Raw genomic sequence first — 12726 nt, 5'->3', positions numbered from 1 at the left:
CAAAATTTGATCCATCAGTTCTTGGCTGTCGAAGCCCATGCCCATCTGTTCGCATGGCAAGCAGCCCACTCACAAGTTATCCGGACCTTTCCCCTAAGACATAAGTGGCAAGAGCAGTTTAGTTAATCTGTGCAACAATGCGAACAATCTTTCAATTTTTTTTTATTTTTTATTTATTTCTTTTTTTTTTTTTTTTTCCTGCAGGAAGTGTGGTCCAGCATCTCGGAGAACTGGGCAGCATTCCCCTCCTTTCACTTCGTTGTATTTTTGCCATATATATTGGTAGAAATAGTTGAGTGAAGGAGGAAAGAAAATCAGGGGCTTACTGGTGCGGGCTGCTGCCAAAAAGACAGGTTGTATTGGAACAGGTGCTTTGAAAATCTGTGAAAGCCAGCTGAAAGGTGTCAAAATGCGTATAACATAAACCAACAGTTCATAGATATTTTGTGTGAATGGAGGCTTGTAGCAGAAGAGTTCAGAAGGGACACTCCGCAGAAAAAAATCTGCCTTAGGAACAGACGACTGGTTTAATAGACATACCCTCGGTTGCTCACTCACAATGTGTGTGATGCTCTTGTGCAGGATGAAAGACAAAGGGAAAAAAAAAAAAAAAGAAAAAGGTTTCCTCTTGTTACATTTATATCCTTCATTGTCTTGGAATTGTCAAACCAGGAAAGAAAAAGATGATAATCTGTTCCTCAAATATGTTCAGCTGATCATCCAGCCTAAAAATAAAAGCCGATCAATTGAAGCTCCATAAGCTGCATTTTGGTGAGTGATTAACTGCAAAGTGCACACAGGTAAAAGAAAGAAGAATGCGTGATCCTTTTTATAGTACCGGTCAAACTAATGCCTGTGAGCCACACTTGTCCCTTGACCTTGTTAAATGTGGCCCACGTGTTGGAGGGAGTACAAGCAACTTTTCCGACACATTCCCTTCCCACATGTTTTTCCTGCAGTGAGCTACTGTAGATAGCTCTAAAACACATGGGAGTACAAGTGGCTTCCCCATGTGTATTTTAAACCTAACAGAGCTACAGCAGTCAAAACCACATGGGGATAGAAAAGGAGCATCGGCAAAAAAAAAAAAGCTTTTCCACTATTTGTGCTCGTGTTCTTCATGTGCTCAGGGAACACATGGGAGAGCAAGGAACAAAAAAAAGGCAAGGGAGAGCAAGAGAAGAAAGGAAGAGGAAGAAAGAAGCAGGCAGAAGCAAAGAAAAAGGAACAAAGCAAGATGGCATAGGAAAAAAAAAAAAAAAAAAGGAGAAAAGGCAAGGGAGAAAGAAGGCATTGCAAGGGAAGGACAGGACTTGACAGGAAAAAAATCATACAGAAAATAATGTAATTGCTTGAAAAGGTAAAATCAAACGTGCCCATGTTTTTCATTTCATTTCAGCTTTTGAGATAGTTTGTGTGCGTGTTTAGTTTTAACAAATGTAGGAAGAGGCATGTTTTGCACATTCCTCGATGTCATCCCTCCTTTCGTTTTGTCTCCCGATCCTGCATCTTTGTTCCTGCTTCTGCTTTCTGTCTCCTTCTGTCTCCCGCTTACCCCTCCCCTTTTTCTCTTCTCTGTCTCTCGCAGGCAGTGACTGAGATGTAGCATATTATTGCATTAACAGGGCCATTTTTTTTCCCCGAACTTGCCTTAAAAATGGAGTGCCAGTGAGTACGCTGTTATTCTTTCAGCCTTTTTTTCCAAGATGCCTTAGTTGAGACAGCCTGAAGTCATCAACATAAACCTAAGTGAGCATATGGGTGAAATGTGACTTTTGCTCCATGCTAGTCATGGGATATGGTCATAGCCTTGATTTCAAGGAGCTTTAGAAGAAATCGGTGCTGAGAAAGTTTTCACTGTCATTGGCGAAGCCGAGGAGGAACAAATAAACCACCTCCCATCTTCCTCTCTCACACTCGCAGACACCTGTGTGTGCCCACAGCTTCTCCTCTGGATCCCCCTGGAAGCACCAGTTACCCACCCTGTGAACTGTCACTGGCAAAGAGACTTTGTTTTTCCATGTTGCACAGCAAATCCGAATACATTCACGGGAATACACAAGTATCGTTTTACCTAAAATTACACATGGGCTGTAATTTGGATTGGAATAAAACTTGCATAGCTTTGAAACACATTTTTCTTCTATTATTGTTTGATAGATTTTTGTTCATCTCAGATTTTTTTCTTTGATTTTGGGATGAAGATAATACTCAGTTTTGGCATTGGATTTAGATTTATGATTTTTATCTTTAAGAGCAAAGGAAGACTCTAAAGCCTGTTGGTACTCTGTTTTCTTTTTCCCCAATCTTTCCTTTGGTTCCAAGTCTTATGCTTTTTTTTTTTTTTTTTTTTTTTTTGTCTTTCTTGCTTTTGACCCTTTTTAGTTTTGTGTCAGGGTCTCAAGGTTTCCAAACTAAAGCCAGGAGCTCAGGAGGATGAACAGCTTTCAGGAAACGGTCAACAGCTCTCAGGGTGCAATTCTAAAGGTCATTTGTTATCACATCTGTTCCTGTCAAGGCATCCTCTCTGAGGCAAAGCCCATCTGAGAGCTTGGAAACCCTGGGAGGTTCTCCGGTAGGATTTTTCTCTCATGCTGTATGATGAAGACTAAAAAGAGTGCACTCATCTGTGGATTCTTCCAGTGTCAGGGAAAACTGTCAGAAACCTTTTTCCTCTGCCCTGTTTCACTGTGACCTTCATTTCCCAGCCACCTTCTTGATTCTAAGTGCAAAAAACATCTCAAAAGCATAGGAAGATAGGTTTGATTTTCCCCACATCTCTTGGAGCAGGGTAAAACCGAAGACCATCATTGGGCACAAAGTCCAAGCCACTTCTTGAATGTGGCTACGAAGAACAGGAGTCAGAGGAGAAAGGAACAGCTCTGGGGCTGAGTATCCTGCTTGTTTCGCTATGCTGGAAGTCCCCAGTGCTATCAGCTGTTCATGCCATGGAAGTTACGGAGCTGATTAGGCTGGGCAGGTCGTGGTGGTCAGGAGCAGAGGTAGGGCCCTTCGTCGTGCTTCCCACCATCTGCTCACATCATGAGAGTCACAGCGACGTATCCTCCTGGAGAAATGCCAGGAGAGTCTCGCCTATAGAAATGAAGTCAAACATGCATTTTATGGCGGCGATCTAATTTAATTACATATAATTACCATAGTATAAATTATTGTTGCATTGTGGTCCTTCGGAAGAAAAAAAGACAAACAACAAAAATTAGGCAGAATTTAGCATACTCTGTCCTGGACCCAGAAGAGTGTTACCTAGTATGTTTTTTATATTGTCTGTGAGCATGGTAAAAAACCCGATTAACATAAAGTGACTTGTCATATCAAGTAAATAATATGTCTTTTAAAATGTAAGTACGTACCCGAGTACTTGTTTATCTAATCTATTATTTACAAGACAATGTATTAGACTAATGTTATGGGCCAAAATATCACAAGCTATAACAAGCTGGTAGAGCCCTGTTGGGATCTATGTAGCTGTGCCAATTGTACCAGCGAATAATTTCGTTTTGCATTTCTATATATTTAATGAATAGACTGTTTTAATTAACCAAGCTCTAACACGCCTCTGTTCATATCTTGGAGAATAAATTTTATGTAATTTAAAGAAAGTGAACATAGTGCAGCTGAAAGCAGAAAGCATTTTAAAGCATAAATAAATCCAGACAAATTTTTTATACTTGTTAAGATTTCAGTTCATCATTAATGTCTGTAGTGCTCTATAAAGGCAAAAAGATTTAGGTGGAGGTAGTGTTTTTTGGAAGATGCTTTTGCCCTTTTCTGCAAAGAAGAGGTGTTGCAGAACCATTCCATATTGTATTTTACATGGCAGACAGAGGATAAAAAATGATGAATTCTGCATCTGTCACAATTCTGTGTCTGTCACTCAAAGAAAATTCCCCTTTGCCTTTTTAGGAAAGTTGCTGAAGAATGATGGGATGTGGCTGATAACAATAACCCGTACTTAGGCAACCAGAAGATTGTGACAACATTAGATAGAGTAAGGGAATGCAGACTTAAAATCAAAACATCTGTTATGGTAACTTTAACTTACCCTATTATTCCTGGAGGTTGCAGTGTCATAACTCACATTCCTGCATCGTCTTGCCATAGGAATATGCATATAGCCTTGAAATTCCATGCTAACTTTAAATTAATTTGCTTTAGACCTCATATCATAAAATTATTATTACCAAAGCATGACAGTTCATTTTTAGATACTAATAGCAGAAGTAAGTGATCTTTTACTTGATAGATTGCAAAATGTGTTGTATTTTATCCCTGATTATAAGAATAATTTGATTTGCCTCAGCATAGCTATTAAATAGTTACAGAGAGATTGATTGTAGTGGTATGAAGGATTTCACCATTAATGGTTTTATGGGAGAGATGCAGAATATAAACAGATTTCATGGCTCTTCCTAGCCAGAATATCAGAGTTTATACCCTTCCTTCCCTGCAGCCCTTACATACTAGTTGGCCCTGAAAATTTTCTGTCAAAATAGAGATTTATTTGATTTTCCAGTGCTTCATATCACAACATATTGTTGTATCACCAGCACTACACCAATGAGGACTTTGGTCATGGTTGCATGAATTACAGGGGACAAGTGCCCAGAATAAAATACCATAATGAATGAAAAGGAGTGCAGTAAGTGATAAGCCTGATCCTGCCACGTGAGGGATTTCAGTCAAAAGATTTCACCCTGTTAATTTCAGAGAGGATCAGTCCCATCATATGTACTAGTAAATGCCAATATTATTTCCGATTCCACCTCTCTCCTACCAGTCACCCTTCTAATTATGAGCAGGACCCAGTTCTGATAACTTATAGCTGCTGCATAGCTCGAATTCAGGAGTGTATGCAGTATCTGTGCTTGGGCTGCCAAATCACATTGCATGTCCTCTGTTCACTCTGACTGCTAGAATAACTTATTATGATACTGGACTTCCAAAGAATATATTAACTTCCTGACTCTCTATAGTAATACCATACAGCTGGTTCAAATAAACATTCCAAGCCAGTGCATTTTTCATCTTGAAAAAAAAAACCACGGTAATCCCAAAGAACTTTTGTATTTATTCAGTGCTTACTGTCATTGCCTTTGACATTGAGCACAAAATTAATAGTTTAAAAAATGGGAGTTACTCTCTAGGCCTTTGCACTGATTCTCTCTTGTTGTTCTTCATTTATTTTGTTGACCACTGCAGTTAAAAAGAGAGGAGAAACTGCTCATGGTATTAATTTTCTTGAGTTATTGCACTATTCTGTCTCACTAAAACTTTAATGTTCTTTTTTATACTTTGAATAAAATGTGACCTTTTATCTAAGGCAGATCCATATAAAGAATTCAAGTTCCTCTTGACTTTACCTTACTCATCTAAAATGGTATTGACATTGATACAAAAACATAACCAGGTAACTATGTTATATGCATTAAAGTTTTGCATACTATTAAAAATGTTACATTTTTTTAACATTTTCCTTGTCGGTTAATTTATTCATATTGCTTATACAAAAAGGGTTGCTGAAACATTAAGAGTGAGACCCTTAGGCAAAATAATCATGTAAATCATGGGTATTTTGGCTGTGTAATGGCTGAAGGCTTGATTATATTCGATCACACTTTTTGTGGCTATACTACCGTACATATGCTGAGTTTTGGCTTAAAAGACAGTACACATGATTTAACAAAGAAAGATTTTGCTTCAAACACTGCTCATCAGTAACGTACTAATTTCCACCAGAGAAAATGAGATACCACACCGTAAAGGTTTTCTATTTTTATTTAATACTGCCATTTATAAAGTAATTTACTAATGAAAATTATTAAATGCTCCAGGTTGGATTATTTTAGTCTATGCCATAATTATGGAAAATCTTGTGGAATTATGGAAATCATGGAAAACGCTGTGCATGTTCATACATTTGTGAGTTTCATTTTAATCTCCTGAGCTAATTCTGAAAAAAAAAAAAAAATCCAACAAGCTGTGGAACACCCAGAGTTAGTGAAATATGCATGATACCCATTTATAAGAGGGTTTCTAAAGTTTCTAAAATGTGAGAGATGTAAATTGTGTCCCTGATTTCAGTGCAAACAGGAGTAGATGATACTTTTTTCATGATTATATCATGCATAAAGAAGGCAAATGTGTATGCAAGAGTTAGAATAATGTATACATGCATTTTGTATGTTTTGTTAGAGCCAGTGAATAAGTGGACTGTATGGATATAGATCTGTTTTTGATTAAGACAGATTATTCTGGTGACCTGTTACAAGATTATTTTACATAAACAGAGTTATCATTGACAAGTGTAGAATCATTCTGTTTAAAGTGCTTTCTGAAAAGTATACGCATCCGTGAAAAATGCTAACTTATCACTGGAATTAGAGGTTAGATGACTTTTTTTTTCTTTCTTTATTCTGCCTTTGCATCAGGGAAAACTATTTTGAGTGTTACTTGTTCAAATAGTCATAGAAATTTGCTTTTAATAGAGATCTGTTCTTTACAATTTACAGAATTGTAAAGAAGGTAAATCAATCTATAGCTTTATGACTGGAAGTGAGGGAGTATTGTGAAATTGCAGTATTAGGCAAAGTACATAGGAACATTCTGAACCCCCAAATGCTATATTAAGGTCACACACGTTTTAAATTAGGAGTCTCTGTTCTCACTCATAAATGTCTCAAACTTTCAGCTTCTGATCTGAAACTTTTGGAGGTTGAATATTGTAACAGTAGCCACTGGAATTAGTAGATACTGACCCTTGTGACACATGACAGGGTATATATAACTGTATCCCTGACCAGGTTCATGTAACTGGAGCAAAGAAATTAAGGCTAGTTTCTCACTAGCTGCATGCTAGAACTTTACTATAAAGATAACAATGACTGGTTTTGAGTTAGTCTATCGATATAAAATACATTAATAAAAATAACATTAAATTTAAATATTTTTCTCCCCATTCACATGACACCTGTCATATTGTATTAAAAAGCATGAGGAAAGCAAAACATAGCTCAGCCTCGCTGCCTTCAAATTTGTGGTTCTTACCACTGAATGCCTGAACAGATAACTTTTATGTTTTCAGTTTAGATTGTAAAAAATTTTTGTGTTCTTTCTTTGTTGTTCTTCTTTTGTTCTTTCTAACAGCAAGACAAGTAACATGACAAGCACTGAGCATTTATTTATGTGGAGCATTCAAGTAAATGGAGAGTTATAAATATGTATGTTTGATGATAATACATAGCCATGACAAAGATATTGCTGTATATATATATTTTGAAATGACCACACAAAATAGAAATATAGAAATAGAAAAGTCTGTATTTTAAAGAAATGATGGTTAAAATATCACTCTTTAAAAAAAAAAAAAAAAAAAAAAAAAAAAAAGTGCTACTATTTACATAAATATTCAAGAATATAAACATGGATTTTAGTCTCAGGTAGAAAAGCTCATCTTGAAATTTTGGAGACAGATGTCCTTGTCTCTCCCTGTCCCCCAATATCCATTTTCTGCAAAGCTCTTTTAAATGTGAGAGAGGATAGAGTTTCGCAACAGTTTATTGCTAGATTTACAATGCTGGCAACAAAGTAATTTTCAAAAAATGGGATAGACTTCTCCCAGGAATTGATCTCTCGTTGGGTTAATGGATTATATGGGTCAAACTGTGACAAGCCCATGCGCAGTAATGCTGCTGCAAATGTACATGAGATGCAGTCTCTTAGGAGACTGCCTCTGGGAGCCTAGTACCCCTACCCCTACCCTCTGGGTAACATCTCCAACCGAGCAAGACAGAGTCGTGCTCATGCCTCCACGTTTGTACAAAAGTAGGAAGAACAGTCAATGTCTCCCTGATGGCAATGTAAGTCAGCTATGTCCCTATTCGGGCTTGATTAGGGAAATCTGTAATTCTCCAACCTTGTTTGAAACAATGACCATCAAGGATACTATTCAGCATGTAGAAGGTTAACTGTTTAGCTGGGCATTAATATTAGTGATTGGACTTTATGATACTTTCTTCTTTACACAGAACTTCAACTGAAACCAGCAGGATGTAAAACTGACATTTTGTGTTTCAGATGGACATATTATTTTAAATAATTTCTGGAAGACCTGTGTGATAGTGAAATATGAAAATAGCAGCTAAAATGGTTTGGTGCATCAAACTGTGTTTGTTTGTTTGTTTGTTTGTTTGTTTGTTTGTTTGTTTTTCTCTGCTGACTGCAGTCAGATCAGCGTATCCCACAACTTGTACCATACCACCTACCTGGTTTGCAAAACCTTGCTGCCCCGGGCAGCTTGATCCTGCTGCCAGTGACACCAGTGGCAAAACCCTTTTTGTCTTTGGCAGGAGGAAGGATCAGGCTGTCTGCTGTCTGCAGCACAGAGGTTCGGCAGCTCCTTCTTGTCATTTCTGTTGTACAGCCATTTGTTTCCTCTTCTTTGCCTCAAAAGCACCATTGTGCAGTATTGAAATGAAAGCAGAATATGAAAAGAACATAAGAAAAAAAATTAAAAATAACATTAAAAAAAAAATTAAATACTTTAACAGTTGAAGGATTACAGCTGCTAATTTTGGCATGTCCTTTTGGTTAATCATTGCTTTTGAAGTTGCCCTGGTCTTAGGTCAAGATAATTTTGAGCTACTTGGCGACGACCAGGTTTTGCTGTACACATAAATCAATGTCTTTCAGTAAGAAAGATACACGGAAATGGTATATCACACCTGTGGGGTATATATAAGCACATATATGCATGTATTTTACGTCACTAATCGGTGGTTTTGGTGCAGCAGCAGCAGTACGAACTGGACGGCTCTGCATCCCTCAGAGGCTCCCGGTAGCCGCCGCCATTTCCTCTTGGTGGCCTCTTGAGGCCTGCCTGCTTGCTCAGGACCATGATGGCAGCAGGGCTGCCACACTGCTGCTGGTCACCCCAAGGGGCCGGTGCAGAGAAGGTACAGGAGAAGAGGCCGCCTGCCATCGCCTCTCCTGGAGGGCCAACGGCCAGGAGGTCATCAAAGTGCAGCTGCATGCAACGTGGCGGCTGTGAGGTGCCAGGGTGAAGGCTGAGTGGGAAGCGGGAGAAAATGAGTAGAGGGGGGGAAAAGAAGCTGATCCTGAGGAAGGAGGTGGGTATGAGGTGGACGGAAGGTGGTGTTGGGACAGAAGGCACCGCACAGTGCCTGGGGAGGAAGGAGAGGGACCCGGTCAGCGTGGCGCTGCCACCGTGTAGGGGCCAGCAGCTCTCTTGTGAGCCCCAGCCTTCATCTGTAGCTTTGTGTTGCTGGAGCCAAAGTCTGTGAAATTCAAGCCTTTCGCCATTCCTCCTGCTTAAGCAGTTTTGCGGGTAATTATTTTAAGAACGATTACGCAAGATGTTACCTCAGGCAAATCATATAAAAATACGAGTACAGTGCTTTATCATCAAATTTCAAGTTGGTAGGAAGTTTTAAAGTCTGTAGCTGCCTGGAATTCGTGGGGTTCACTGTTTGTTCATGATACACACTGGTGGAAAATGTAAGGTAATCCCATACAGAAAGAAATGTGATTGGATCCTGTTTGCTTTCAAATAATTACATTTACTTACATCAGTTTAACCTCCATGTAAAATGTCATGTATATGTCAGCTAGACTAATGCATTAAAAAGTAAGTCTCTATGGGAAGTGTTTCAAATAAGCAATTTGTTTTGCTTGCAATTAATGCATTTTTACATAAAGTACAAGTTATAAATAAAAACAAACTAACAGTGAGTGGTAGTTTGCTGCTGTCATTCCAGTAATGGACAGTTGGGTAATTACAGCCCATCAAAGAATGGCTGCACCACTGATTATTATCTTTTAAGAATTTACCAGCCTTTCATCATTCAAAAGAAACTTGCACTGAAGACTTTAAATATATACTACTAATAAAATAAACCTATTACATGGTATGATGGCTACTATTTACAGCTCACACAGGAGAAGAAGTCATCTTTCCTTTGTTGCTTTGTGTGGTACAGAATGCCACATTGTGAAATCAGTAACCAGATCTCATTTAGCTCTGTGTATCTGTGTCTGTACTCAGGGCTTCTCTCTACAGCTACCTAAGCAGCTTTACTAAGATGGGAAGCTTTGGGGCTGATTTGGACTGTATATAGCTCTGGGGAAAGTTACTCGAGTGTTCGTAGGGCCACATCCTTAAAAAGTCAGGAAATTCCTGTGTCCAAACCCTGCATGCAAACCTTTATGCATTTGAACTGGAAATGAAATATACCAGTGTGGAAGATGTTGGCAGTAGTTGTATCTGCTCTGAGAGATGTATACATGCAATTTCAAACATGTTTTTATATAACACTTCATATTTATTTCACATGTTGTTAAGCTTTGCTATTTAAAAATCTTTATTAATAGTATTTTGATACATATGTCCAGAATTTAATTTTCAAAACTAAACAAGTTGCTAGACAGGAAAGTATTTTTCACAGCTGTAATTCTCCACTTATTTAATATCAAAATCAACAAAGCATGTTTTATAAAGAAAAGTGTCTAGGCAGTACATTACCATGATAATTTTATTTAAAAAACTGGGCTTAGGATAGACATGTATGCCCCTTCTGATAGAGCTAAACCCAAATTTAATACTTTCTAGTCTGTGATCTGAGTATTAGCTAGAATTAACATTTGCAGCATAATATTGCAGAATGTGTTTATGCACATAGTGGTGCTGGAGACGAACATTTTTGTCTTTGGGCAGGAATTGGAACATTCAGTGTAATGCTAATTGTAATATGCTTCCGTCAGAAGCACTGCAGAGCTCTCGGATCTTGTCAGGACGTTGGATTCAGCATTATGGTGCTCATCTGCGTATAAAGCCTCTACAGATAGCAGACACGCTGTCTCCAGTAAGGATGCATCCAATACCTAAACTGATCTATATGGTTTGTCCACCCCTTTATCTTGTGTTTAGAAAGAGCCAGTCCTGTGGCTCTCATTCAGAATACTTACATAAGATTGAATTATTCATCTGAGTAGGATTTCCAGGCTGGGATCATAAACCTCTGTAAACAGAACACTGAAATTGTAAATAATACAAAACAAATGCTAAATATTGTACTCTGCAGTTGTTTTCATTGAGACAAATGCTAATAATTATTAAGGCATGTCAAAACTATAGGGATATATTGGCTTATAGGAAAGGTCAGTTGCAGTCCGTGGTTATTTTTAATTCATTGGATTGTTTTCAGCAGGCAAATCTTTATGTAGGATAATCTCTTGCCCATTTTCTGCAAAACATCCCTAAATTCATCATACATGAAAACAGAGCTGGAGGAAGAGGAAATGAACAATTTTCCAATTTATGCAATTTAAGAGAAATATTGGGGGAGGTGTCTTTAATGACTACTGGCTGTATGAAATACAAATGATCTCTACCTACCAAGCTGCAAAAGCCAATAGGCAGATGATAGAAGATGGCAGAAACGCTGCTTTTAAAGGGTTCTGTAGTCTTGTGAGACTAGTTTTATTATAAATCTGCATGTGTGTTATTGAACTGGACTCTGTGATCTGTAAAAGACCATAGGCATAATTTTTGTTGTTAATTTAATCATTAATTTTCATATTCTTTAGCTCAATATTTTTGGCATAATGTTTTAACAAGCTTAAAAATTGTATGTTAAAAACACAACAGATTTTCAGAAAATGAGCTATTTCAAAGTTGCTTGACAATTTAATCAAGAAGCAACCGATTTTAACAGTACAGTTCTGTTGATTATTCCAATTAAAAAAAAAAAAAAAGAAAAAGAAAATTTCCAGGTGCTGTGATAGACTCATGTGCACCTGTTTATTTTCTAGTGTTCTATGGATAAATTGCAAGGAAGGAAAAGATTAAATCCCCGAGAATCTGCAAATGTCAATTGCATGAATAGATAAGGAAAGCAATTGTTAGAAAGCTCTGAGTGTTAGCAGAGTACTGAAAAGCCTAGTTGATGTTGTAACAGCAAGAGTAGGAAGGTCTGTAAGAATTAAAAAAAAAAGCTGTGTGTGATCACGTGTTTTCCGTATTTTGTATTTACACGTAGGTAGTTCCTTGTGGAAACTGAGCAGATGTACAGTGTATTAACATGTAGCATGAGGGGGGGCGGGCTGGGGGGGGGAGAGAGAAAAAGTTAATGATACCGCAATTACTGCCAGGCTGTATGAAAAACTGAAAATGCTGGATCATGTTCCTTTGAAAATACATAGTTGGAACATGTTGTAATGCAGGATGATCAGGAGTCTGCAGGAGCATTCGGGATATGGTGCTGTTTCTATTAATATACTTTTTTTTTTTCTTAAAGTAGAATTTCATATATATATAACAATTACTTGGAAGTAGTAAATAATTATGACACAAACCTCAGGAAATCTAGAGAGGCTTTTATGTAATGAAAGACAAGTGAGAAAAGAGAAGGGGTGAGGAATAATTTTAGTCCTTTCAGGCCCAGAGGGTTCCTGGGCAGGTGAAGCAATGAGTTTTTACATGTTCTCTGACTGCTTAGGGCCCTACATAACAGCCTCGAGGAGGAAGACTTCAGTATTGTCAGGGTATGCTGTTGTGCATAGCCTTTTTGCCTTTTTTTTTTTTTTTTTTTTTTTCCTGGGAGTATTGTTCTGCATGAGAGCTGCAGTGTCCCCTGCAGCAGCAGAGATGTCTGAAGGGATGAGCCCTTCCCACAGGGATGGCACATCCAG

This window comes from Anas platyrhynchos, chromosome 2 (genome assembly GCF_047663525.1).
Source record: "Anas platyrhynchos isolate ZD024472 breed Pekin duck chromosome 2, IASCAAS_PekinDuck_T2T, whole genome shotgun sequence".
Lineage (NCBI taxonomy): Eukaryota > Metazoa > Chordata > Aves > Anseriformes > Anatidae > Anas > Anas platyrhynchos.
This window is presented reverse-complemented; position numbering follows the sequence as displayed.